This window comes from Manis javanica, chromosome 17 (assembly GCF_040802235.1).
Source record: "Manis javanica isolate MJ-LG chromosome 17, MJ_LKY, whole genome shotgun sequence".
NCBI lineage: Eukaryota > Metazoa > Chordata > Mammalia > Pholidota > Manidae > Manis > Manis javanica.
This window is the reverse complement of record NC_133172.1, coordinates 16,180,708-16,193,503: the sequence shown is the minus strand read 5'-3', so window position 1 is coordinate 16,193,503 and position 12,796 is coordinate 16,180,708. Positions and strand designations below refer to the sequence as shown.

Sequence of the window (12,796 nt, the reverse complement as noted above, 5' to 3'; positions counted from 1 at the left end):
AGCTTGCCCACTCCTCCCCCTCCTAATCCCTTATAAGCCCCCACCTCCCTGACCGGGTGTGACTTCCCTGGCCTTTAATACCCAGACCGCGGAACATCACCCGGGAGCCGCACTCAAATAAACTACCTGGTCCTTTGTTGCCTCTCTTTGCCTGCTTATTTTGGCTAAAATTTATCTTACAGTAAGTGTGTTCACCTTACTTTGCTTACTTTGGGTTATATTTAAGAGTGTGGTCAAAGCCCTGAATCGTCAGTCTTTGGTAATACATTAGCTATTTAATGTTCTAAACTATGAGGACACAAATTCACTCGTTCTGAACTACATCTTCATAGACTCTGTAGATCCTTTCATACTTGAGGATCTTTTCATCCAGGTGTGGTGAGGGATGTTGCGGAGGGGGGAGGGGGAGTTGGGGGATGGTTGCAGGGTTCAGGAGTGGAAACATGGTTTTAACAAAATCCCAATCACTTTAAACAGAGGCTCAGTCTCATATTCCAGGAGTTTGTTCTATTCTTTGTTTTCTTTTTTGGTTTAAATAGCACTAATTTGCATTTCAAAAAGAGAAGCACAGTGATAGAAATGACCACAAGTATCAAAATGTAGCTCTGACTATTCAGACCTCAATAGAAAATACCTCACTTTCTGAACTCTTATATTTATAGCAAGAAAATTAAAGGTGTATGTAAAAGCTTTAATTCCCTATTAATTTTGCATTAAGGAATTTATATTTGCTAATGAGACAGGGACTGTGAGTGTAGTCAGAGTAGGGTGAAGGCCTCTAGAAAAAGACCCCTACCAAAACTGCATATTAAACAATTAAACAAAGACAGAGTCACATTAATTCTCTAAAGTAAAATATCAAACTAGGAATATAAGCATTCTCCAGTGAAAATTAGTTAAAACTAAAAAGCCGAGAATAACTTAGCCTAGAATGTTTGAACATCTCCCAGATAAGAAAATACCTCAGCATAGCCCATGTCTTGTTTATATCAACTAAATGAAGCTATCATAAAATTTACGTCAGCCTACTAAAAAACCCAGTTTATCTTGAACTTTACCCAGATGCTGCTTTTCCTCCTCCAGCCCTAATCAAGTCAATAACTCAGCTCACCTTGAAAGCAAAATAAGCAGCCTTGACTGATGTGCTCCCAAACCAAAAAACTGTTACTCTGAGAAAAGATCAAAGCAGTAAATATCTTAGTTAACTCTGCAAAATAGTCTGGAAAACTGATAAGAAACTTAGTGTCTCTTTAAAGATAAACATTAGAGACCATCTGGTGGGTCTGCATCCCTAGCTCTTTGTCTCTCAACCACCTATAAATCCCCTAGACAATGTACCACTCTGGGCTCTCTTGTTCCCCTCCTGGCATGAGCCAGGATCTCTGTCTGTCCTCTCACTGTATCTCTCAATGAAAGTCTCCCTGGCTCCCCTGCCTTGATTGTTTGCTAAGTTCATTCTTCGGCTCCACAAACAAGAACCCTGGCATCATTTTTGGGGACTCATCCAGGATAACTTCAGAGGTGAGTGTCAGTATCCAAGCCTGCCTTTTCTTTCACAGTCCTTATAGAAGCAAGCCATCTATGTCACACATTGGGCGCTCGTCAGCCACTTAAATGGGACTAGCCCGGCTGTCGATCTCAAAGTCTTGAGCAACAGGTTCCCCTGCATCTCCCTCAGTGGATCCCCGTCTCCCTTGGGAGCCAGGGATGTCAGCTGAGTGGAGGCCAGGATTCCCCTTCAGAGGCATCTCCTCGGATGCGAGGGACTGAGGAACGCCGTCAGCACCTGCTAGAGTCTAGGCTGAGGCTACACTTCAGCGGCTCCTCAAAGGCCTACGTGTCTGGAATCAGACCCTGGCAGCCCGACTGGGTATCCATGAGAAGTGTCTCCCTTTCTATCTCTCTGACTTCCAGCCTGCTTCTTCAGGCCGCCCTGGCCTCTGACTGAGGCAGGGGGCATTCCTAACCCTCTCCTAACTTCATCAATCTCCCAGAACTGATGCTCACCACTGCAAGGTAGGAGATCCACACTTCACTCTTATTCCTGACAATACTGCACTTTTTAAATCTCATCAAAATGTGCCCGGTCACCCGTTAGCCTTTTAAAAGATGATTCGCGTCCACTACCAGTCTTAAGTCTCGGGTGAAAGGTTTCCAGGTGTCTGCCACTCCTTGATCCCCTGCCTCCAGATGGACAGGGAGTGTCAGGGAGTGGCTGAGCCAATTTCCTACTTTCCTATCCTAATCTGCAGACTCCGAGGGCTGACCAGGCTAGTAGACAGTGGTCCTTGGATCTCAGCTCTGGTTGATCAATCCGATGGCACTGAGTGAATCTCCAGCTAGGCTGCTGCCTATGCGAGAGTCACAGATGACCCCTGACCTCTTGTCTCACAGGTCAGATTTCTTACAGTGACTAGCAGGATAATTCCCAGGCAGTGGCAGAAACTGGTGTTTAAGTGTAGAGATTCCCCCACCACCCCATAAATGTTCCTGGCAGCCCCTGAATTTTATCTCTGGCCTTGGAAAAAGTTCCCCTGCTCCCCATTCAAAGCAGTTCTCTTAGTCCTGCTCCACTTTCTCCTGTGTAATGTAAATGAAGTCTGTAAAGTAATCAAACTGAAACCTGAGACCAACATGTAAATGGCTCTATTCTATTGATCTCCCTTCCTTAGAGGCAGTCATCCTGGGGCTAGGCATTTCCTTTCTGCAGCCCAAGAAGTGAAACAGGCTTGTGACTTGGATCAGGGCTCTGGCAGCAAGAGGTCACACAGTCCCTGCACTTATCGGACAGACAGGGGGCTCTCAAGAAATGACTAAAGTTTGTGCAGAGGAAACTAGGAAAACTCCCAAAAGGCATAAAATAAGAGCACACTGGTAAGGTCCCACTAAATCCAGAGCTCCGAGGTGACTCTTGCTTATTGGGAAGACAAGAGGGGAATCAAGGCAAGGTGCAGGTCGCACTGGTAAGGAGTGGTTATTTCCAGTAGGCCTGGCAGAGAAGGTGATTGACCACTGTCACCTAAGTTCCAAGGCAAGAGGACTCCCTCACAGAGAAAGGCTGATCAAGTGTCGCACACCTGTCTTTCTCTTCTGGATGGGAGCTTCCTCTTCAAAGTTAAAGCCAGACACACCTCTGGCATGCATTCTGAAGAACTGGGAGAAATTTGATCCCCAGACCCTGAAAAAGAAGTGCCTTATCTTCTGCACACGAGCCTGGCCTCAATACAAACTCTCTGATAGAGAGACTTGGCCCCTGAGAGAAGTATGCAATAGAATAAGGTTATGCAGCTAAATATATTTTGCCACAGGAAAATAGATAGTCAAAAGTCCCATGAACTACTATAATATGGAACTAGTTTTCTAAAAAATTTTTTAATGAAAATCTATTCTACTTATTGAGTTTATCATTATCCTCAAAAATTGGGAGGTTTTTCAACTAGACTCCCTAAGATGGAAGAATTTATCTTTTACAATACAGCCTGGCTTTAAATGACTGGTGCTAGAATTATACTTGCATTTCATTTCCAGCCCCCTGGACGCACACAGTCCCTGTCAGTTCATAGTCTTCATCAGCCCTTTTAGTCTGAAGCCATCTAGACCTTAACCCAGTTATATAAACTACTCACCGTTAGAGTGTATTCTTGAAAATTGAGATACTTTTATTCAAGTAAGCTAAAAAAGAAGGCAATCTTAGTAACTCAAATCTTTATATAAGTCTGTGTGTATGTTCTTTTATAAAAAGTGTTGCTAACTGTAGTCATTACGTCTCAATCTGTATGTTTATGTGTCTAAGTGTGTAAATGAAAAATATTTTTCTACCTCCACATGGTATTAACAAAAATTGATTTAAAGACAAGCGCTTGTGAAATTGGGCATTCTAAAATTTCCAGAAAATTCTAATAGAAAATATTAAGCATTAATGCTAATTTAAGTTAAACTGAAACACACATGTCTTTATGGTTATCAGCTGACTAAGTTTACCTAGTAATTTGAGTTCATGTTGTCTATTAAATCTTGCAAGAATAAAATGCTTAGAAGCTTGACTTTGTCTAATGTTCAGTAAAAGTTTTGTAAGTAATCTGGCATAGTTGTTAAGAATGAGTAAACTAAATGTAACAAGTGGACATCTTAATGATAGTGTGTTATAGTGTATATACCTACAAACAGCCTGAGAATCTTTGTGGTAACCTAAAACCTTAATGTTTTGCTAAGTAGACATATTTTGTGCTTAGAGATTGTGCTGTAAAGCACATGGTTCCAGAAATTATAAAGTGTATTCATAAACTTGTTAATCTAAAAGATGCTAATGTTACAGTTTACAATAGCCTACTTCTCAGTGTTCACTGAAAATTAAAGTTCATAATAGTTTTAAGGTCTAATTAAAGCTACTTAAAGTAATAAAGAAAACATCTCTGCTTCCTAAAAAAAGATGTGTTTTAATAAAAGAAGGTATAAGGAATAGAAATTCGTTCTGTTGAGAGTAAAAAGTACCTTCTAAAGTACAGCTGTTTATTTAAAAAAGAACACTGAATGTGAAAAGAAAATTGTAGAAAGTTTGTGGAAAAATTAATATAGTTACGTTATATGAAATTAAAACAAATAAGTTGATATCAAGTGTCATTCTAGTTAAATAGATAAGTATTTTTTCATAGTGACTTATAATTCTATTTAAGTTATTTAAACAAGTGCCTTAAAATTTTTTCTAACAGCTTCCCAAAATCAAATACAAAAAGGTGCTCTTTACCTCTAGTTCACTCTGATATTTTCCAGAGGGCCCCTGGAACATGTCAGAAGAATTATTTCCTCCTCATCAGAGAAAATATTTGGCTAATTTAGCTTATTTAACTGATACATATTTACTTGAAAAGCACTATCAAAAAGAATGATGCTAAACTTTGTTACTGAATGTTTTACATTACAGAAATATCTGAATTTCTTTATGTCAGCTGTCTTACAGTAAGCTCTCATCAGATCTTTAACCATTGTCATTTGTAAGTCTTTTATCATTTATAGTCACTGTTTTATTACTCTTAAACTAGTAAAGAACTAAATTCCAGCAGAACAAGTATCCTAAACTAGTAAAGAACTAGATTCTAACAGAGCAAGTATTAGTTACATAAGATTAAGTAAACTAAAGAAAATGATTTTGTGGCTTTTTGTTTCAAATGTTGTTGATAAAGTCTTTTAAACTTTTTCCCTTAAGCTGACAACAGTTTAGTAAATGACAATACTTTTATAAGCAGAATTGAAACATTTATCTTTCTACCTGACCCCTCCAGAATTTAATAACTTTCAGTGAGTATTTTTATATTTTATAGCAGTATGTTTATTTTTGCATAAGCTCAATAAGAATCTGCTTTCCTTGTAACAAGACCAATTAAAAACACTGGTTACATTACCAAAGCTTTGACTGGAATGTCATACCTGAAAGACATGTGCATAAACTCAGGTATGAACAGACAGCTTTAAAGAACTAAAGTTGACTTTATAAAGCCAACAAAGCCCCTTAGAAGAACTGGCCTGGTACCTTGCTTACAGGGTTCCCAGCAGCCTTACCTGGTGAGTAAAGAAGGTCACTTCCTGGCAAGTGCAAGAACCTCAGGAATGTCTTGGGAACCTCAAGAAGAGAGGAATTCACCCAGATCTACAGGTACTGCAGGCAAAACCTGATGGCAAGTCTGGCTTGGCTTTTTGGCCTCGAGAGGCCTTTGAAAGTCCAATCTACAGGGGTGGAGCCAAGATGGTAGCGTGAGTAGGACAGTGGGAATCTCCTCCCAAAAACATATATATTTTTGAAAATACAACAAATATAACTATCCCTAAAAGAGAGAAGAGAAGACACAGGACAACAGCCAGACTACATCCACACCTGTGAGAACCCAGTGCCTAGTGAAAGGGGTAAGATACAAGTCGCAGCCCAGCAGGACCCGAGGCCCCTCACCCCAGCTCCTGGTGGGAGGAGAGGAGTCAGAGCAGGGAGGGAGAGGGAGCCCAGGACTGCTGAACACCCAGCCCCAGCCATCCACACCAGAGTGCAAACACACAGTGCATGTGTGGGGTGCTGGAAACTAGGGAAGCATGACAGTAAGACCTGTGAGCGGGTCCTGCAGCCGGCACCCCTGGGACAAAGAAAAGCGAGTGCTTTTTGAAAGTCTTAAAGGGACAGGGACCCCACAGCTGGACAGAAGCATCCTGGGTCATATTCCAGCAGCTGGAAATTCCAGTGAACTCCAGGCACACTAACCCCTTGGGCAACAGCTCTGAGACCCCTCATGGAGGTAAACAGCCAAACAGCCCCCCGTCCATTACCCCTCTGGGGCCCCACCATAGCAGAGCAGCAGCCTGAGGCTGGCCACACCCACAGCAAGGGAGCTTCCTCCATACAAGCTGGGCAAGATACAGAGACCCAATCTACACACAATTGCCCACCACAAGCCACTAGGGGTCACAGTTGTCTCAGTAAAGAAAGGCCAGGAGCAAGTGGAAAGAGTCTTGACTCTCCCAGCTGACAGACGAGTCAATAGCATATCACTGCACCTATCAACATGAAAAGGCAAAAAAATTTGATCCAGACAAGACTAACCCAGACAGCTTCTACATCTTCCCCTGAGAAGGAACCTGGAAGATAGATTTAACCAATCTTCCTGAAAAACAATTCAAAACAAAAGTCATAACCATGTTGATGGACTTGCAGAGAAATATGCAAGAACTAAGGAGGGAGAATACAGAAATAAAACAATCTCTGGAAGGACTTCAAAGCAAAATGCATGAGATACAAGAGACCATTAATGGACTAGAAAAGAGAGAACAGGAGCACAGAGAAGCTGATGCAGAGGGAGAGAAAACAATCTCCGAGAATGAAAAATTTTTAAGAGAACTGTGTGACCAATGGAAACAGAACAACATCTGCATTATACGGGTACCAGAAGAAAAAGAGAGAGAAAAAGGGATAGAAAGTGTCTTTGAAGAAATAAATGCTGAAAACTTCCCCAAACTAGGGGAGGAAATGGCCTCTCAGACCACAGAGGTACACAGAACTCCCATGACAAGGGATCTAAGGAGGGCAACACCAAGACACATAATAATTAAAATGGCAAAGATCAAGGACAAGGACAAAGTATTAAAGGCAGCCAGAGAGAAAAAAAAAGGTCACCTACAAAGGAAAACCCATCAGGCTATCATCACACTTCTCAACAGAAACCTTACAGGCCAGAAGAGAATCCATTGATATACTTAATTTAATGAAACAGAAGGGCCTCGAACCAAGAATACTGTATCCAGCACGATTATCATTTAAATATGAAGGAGGGATTAAACAATTCCCAGACAAGCAAAAGTTAAGGGAATTTGCCTCCCACAAACTACCTCTACAGGGCGTCTTACAGGGAATGCTCTAGATGGGAGCACTCCTAAAAAGAGCACAGAACAAAACACCCAACATATGAAGAAGGGAGGAGGAGGAATAAGAAGGGAGAGAAATAATCATCAGACCGTGTTTATAATAGCTCAATAAGCGAGTTAAGTTAGACAGTAAGATAGCAAAGAAGCTAACTTTGAACCTTTGGTAACCACAAACTTAAAGCCTGCAATGGCAATAAGTACATACCTTTCAATAATCACCCTAAATGAAAATGGACTGAATGCACCAATCAAAAGACACAGAATAATAGAATGGATAAAAAAGCAAGACCCATCCATATGCTGCTTACAAGAGACTCACCTCAAACCCAAAGACATGCACAGACTTAAAGTCAGGGGATGGAAAAAGATATTTCATGCAAACAACAGCGAGAAAAAAGCAGGTGTTGCAATACTAGTATCAGACAAAATAGACTTCAAAACAAAGAAAGTAACAAGAGATAAAGAAGGACATTACATAATGATAAAGAGCTCAGTCCAACAAGAGGATATAACCATTATAAATATATATGCACCCAATACAGGAGCACCAACATATGTGAAACAAATACTAACAAAATTAAAGGAGGAAATAGAATGCTATCCATTCATTATGGGAGACTTCAACACACCACTCACTCCAAAGGACAGATCCACCAGGCAGAAAATAAGTAAGGACACAGAGGCACTGAACAACACACTAGAACAGATGGACCTAATAGACATCTATAGAACTTCACATCCAAAAGCAACAGGATACACATTCTTCTCAAGTGCACATGGAACATTCTCCAGAATAGACCACATACTAGGCCACAAAAAGAGCCTCAGTAAATTCCAAAAGATTGAAATCCTACCAACCAACTTTTTAGACCACAAAGGCATAAAACTAGAAATAAATTGTACAAAGAAAGCAAAAAGGCTCACAAACACATGGAAGCTTAACAACATGCTCCTAAATAATCAATGGATCAATGACCAAATCAAAATGGAAATCCAGCAATATATGGAAACGAACGATGACAACACAAAGCCCCAACTACTGTGGGATGCAGCGAAAGCAGTCTTAAGAGGAAAGTATATAGCAATCCAGGCATATTTAAAGAAGGAAGAAGAATCCCTAATGAATGGTCTAGTGTCACAATTATCGAAATTGGAAAAAGAAGAACAAATGAGGCCTAAGGTCAGCAGAAGGAGGGACATAATAAAGATCAGAGAAGAAATAAATAAAATTGAGAAGAATAAAACAGTAGCAAAAATCAATGAAACCAAGCACTGGTTCTTCGAGAAAATAAACAAAATAGATAAGCCTCTAGCCAGATTTATTAAGAGGTAAAGAGAGTCAACACACATCAACGGAATCAGAAATGAGAAAGGAAAAATCATGATGGACCCCACAGAAATACAAAGAATTATTAGAGAGTACTATGAAAACCTGTATGCTAACAAGCTGGGACACCTAGGAGAAATGGACAACTTTCTAGAAAAATACAACCTTCCAAGATTGACCCAGAAAGAAACAGAAAATCTAAACAGACCAATTACCAGCAAGGAAATTGAAGCGGTAATCAAAAAGCTACCCAGGAACAAACCCCCTGGGCCAGACTGATTTACCTCAGAATTTTATCAGACGTACAGAGAAGACATAATACCCATTCTCCTTAAAGTTTTCCAAAAAATAGAAGAGGAGGGGATACTCCCAAACTCATTCTATGAAGCCAACATCACCCTAATACCAAAACCAGGCAAAGACCCCACCAAAAAAGAAAACTACAGACCAATATCCCTGATGAATGTAGATGCAAAAATACTCAACAAAATATTAGCAAACCGAATTCAAATATACATCAAAAGGATCATACACCATGACCAAGTGGGATTCATCCCAGGGATGCAAGGATGGTAGAACATTCGAAAATCCATCAACATCATCTATCACATCAACAAAAAGAAAGACAAAAACCACATGATCATCTCCATAGTTGCTGGTGGGAATGTAAATTAGTTCAACCATTGTGGAAAGCAGTATGGAGGTTCCTCAAAATGCTCAAAATAGAAATACCATTTGACCCAGGAGTTCCACTTCTTGGAATTTACCCTAAGAATGGAATGCAGCACTCCAGTTTGAAAAAGACAGATGCACCCCTATGTTTATTGCAGCACTTTTTACAATAGCCAAGATATGGAAGCAACCTAAATGTCCATCAGTAGATGAATGGATAAAGAAGATGTGGTAGATATACACAATGGAATATTACTCAGCTATAAGAAAAATACAGATCCTACCATTTGCAACAACATGGATGGAGCTAGAGGGTATTATGCTCAGTGAAATAAGCCAGGTGGAGAAAGACAAGTACCAAATTATTTCACTCATATGTGGAGTATAAGAACAAAAGAAAACTGAAGGAACAAAACAGCAGCAGAAGCACAGAAGCCAAGAATGGACTAACAGTTACCAAAGGGAAAGGGACTGGGGAGGACGGGTGGGAAGGGAGGGATAAAGGTGGGGAAAAAGAAAGGGGCATTTCGATTAACATGTATAGTGTGGGGGGGTACAGGGAGGGCTGTGCAACACAGAGAAGACAAGTAGTGATTTTACAGCATCTTACTATGTTGATGGACAGTGACTGTGAACGGGTATGTGGCGGGGACTTGGTGAAGGGGGCAACCTAGTAAACATAAGGTCCTTCATGTAATTGGATGATACCAAAATAAAATTAATAAAAAAATAATAAAAGTCCAATCTAAAATTCCTTATAAAAAGTTCCAGCAAAGTGCATTTAAAAGATCCTATGTAATCAGTTGCTCTTCTTGCTGCACTTATGAAAATAATAAAGCCAAGTATTAATTATTTTCTTAATCTAGTTACTTCTAATAAAAATGAAGGTGATTTTAGAGAAAAGTATTGTTTCAATAATGTAGCCTTATCTATACTGAGTCCTAATACTAGTCATTAGGACATAGACTAAATACAGAATTCTAGTTTCCTCAAGATATCTAGCTATGATTCTCAATTAAAGTTTTACTATTTCTAATCCTCATATTCAGCTATGCATTCTTTAATCTCCTTGTCAGGTCTGTTCTTCCAGAATAGAAAATCCAACTCCAGATGTTGCTACTTAACCTCATAACACAATTTCTTCTATCTTGCCTAGAAGCCATAAAACATCAAATAGTAATAAAAAGAGAACCCAGAATAGAAGTGCCCATCTTCTGAGGCCCTCTTGACTGACCAGTGATGGAGACCTAGCTGTGCCCCTTACTGTGCCCACTCTCAGCATGAAGCAGCCAGAGGGGTCATCACCCCCTTCCCCTAGCAGCAGATAAAGTCTCTATCTGTAGAGGGGGGAATGAGACAGGGACTGTGAGTATAGTCAGAGTAGGGTGAAGGCCTCTAGAAAAAGACCCCTACCAAAACTGCATATTAAACAATTAAACAAAGACAGAGTCACATTAATTCTCTAAAGTAAAATATCAAACTAGGAATATAAGCATTCTCCAGTGAAAATTAGTTAAAACTAAAAAGCCGAGAATAACTTAGCCTAGAATGTTTGAACATCTCCCAGATAAGAAAATACCTCAGCATAGCCCATGTCTTGTTTATATCAACTAAATGAAGCTATCATAAAATTTACGTCAGCCTACTAAAAAACCCAGTTTATCTTGAACTTTACCCAGATGCTGCTTTTCCTCCTCCAGCCCTAATCAAGTCAATAACTCAGCTCACCTTGAAAGCAAAATAAGCAGCCTTGACTGATGTGCTCCCAAACCAAAAAACTGTTACTCTGAGAAAAGATCAAAGCAGTAAATATCTTAGTTAACTCTGCAAAATAGTCTGGAAAACTGATAAGAAACTTAGTGTCTCTTTAAAGATAAACATTAGAGACCATCTGGTGGGTCTGCATCCCTAGCTCTTTGTCTCTCAACCACCTATAAATCCCCTAGACAATGTACCACTCTGGGCTCTCTTGTTCCCCTCCTGGCATGAGCCAGGATCTCTGTCTGTCCTCTCACTGTATCTCTCAATGAAAGTCTCCCTGGCTCCCCTGCCTTGATTGTTTGCTAAGTTCATTCTTCGGCTCCACAAACAAGAACCCTGGCATCATTTTTGGGGACTCATCCAGGATAACTTCAGAGGTGAGTGTCAGTATCCAAGCCTGCCTTTTCTTTCACAGTCCTTATAGAAGCAAGCCATCTATGTCACACATTGGGCGCTCGTCAGCCACTTAAATGGGACTAGCCCGGCTGTCGATCTCAAAGTCTTGAGCAACAGGTTCCCCTGCATCTCCCTCAGTGGATCCCCGTCTCCCTTGGGAGCCAGGGATGTCAGCTGAGTGGAGGCCAGGATTCCCCTTCAGAGGCATCTCCTCGGATGCGAGGGACTGAGGAACGCCGTCAGCACCTGCTAGAGTCTAGGCTGAGGCTACACTTCAGCGGCTCCTCAAAGGCCTACGTGTCTGGAATCAGACCCTGGCAGCCCGACTGGGTATCCATGAGAAGTGTCTCCCTTTCTATCTCTCTGACTTCCAGCCTGCTTCTTCAGGCCGCCCTGGCCTCTGACTGAGGCAGGGGGCATTCCTAACCCTCTCCTAACTTCATCAATCTCCCAGAACTGATGCTCACCACTGCAAGGTAGGAGATCCACACTTCACTCTTATTCCTGACAATACTGCACTTTTTAAATCTCATCAAAATGTGCCCGGTCACCCGTTAGCCTTTTAAAAGATGATTCGCGTCCACTACCAGTCTTAAGTCTCGGGTGAAAGGTTTCCAGGTGTCTGCCACTCCTTGATCCCCTGCCTCCAGATGGACAGGGAGTGTCAGGGAGTGGCTGAGCCAATTTCCTACTTTCCTATCCTAATCTGCAGACTCCGAGGGCTGACCAGGCTAGTAGACAGTGGTCCTTGGATCTCAGCTCTGGTTGATCAATCCGATGGCACTGAGTGAATCTCCAGCTAGGCTGCTGCCTATGCGAGAGTCACAGATGACCCCTGACCTCTTGTCTCACAGGTCAGATTTCTTACAGTGACTAGCAGGATAATTCCCAGGCAGTGGCAGAAACTGGTATTTAAGTGTAGAGATTCCCCCCACCACCCCATAAATGTTCCTGGCAGCCCCTGAATTTTATCTCTGGCCTTGGAAAAAGTTCCCCTGCTCCCCATTCAAAGCAGTTCTCTTAGTCCTGCTCCACTTTCTCCTGTGTAATGTAAATGAAGTCTGTAAAGTAATCAAACTGAAACCTGAGACCAACATGTAAATGGCTCTATTCTATTGATCTCCCTTCCTTAGAGGCAGTCATCCTGGGGCTAGGCATTTCCTTTCTGCAGCCCAAGAAGTGAAACAGGCTTGTGACTTGGATCAGGGCTCTGGCAGCAAGAGGTCACACAGTCCCTGC

At 41.3% G+C, this 12,796-nt stretch overlaps 1 protein-coding gene across 1 annotated transcript in view; it reads left to right on the top strand.

Annotated features, from left to right (window-relative positions):
- Positions 1-12,796, top strand: part of ZNF569 (zinc finger protein 569) — a 70,833-nt gene that overhangs the window by 45,171 nt on the left and 12,866 nt on the right. The window lies entirely within an intron of this gene.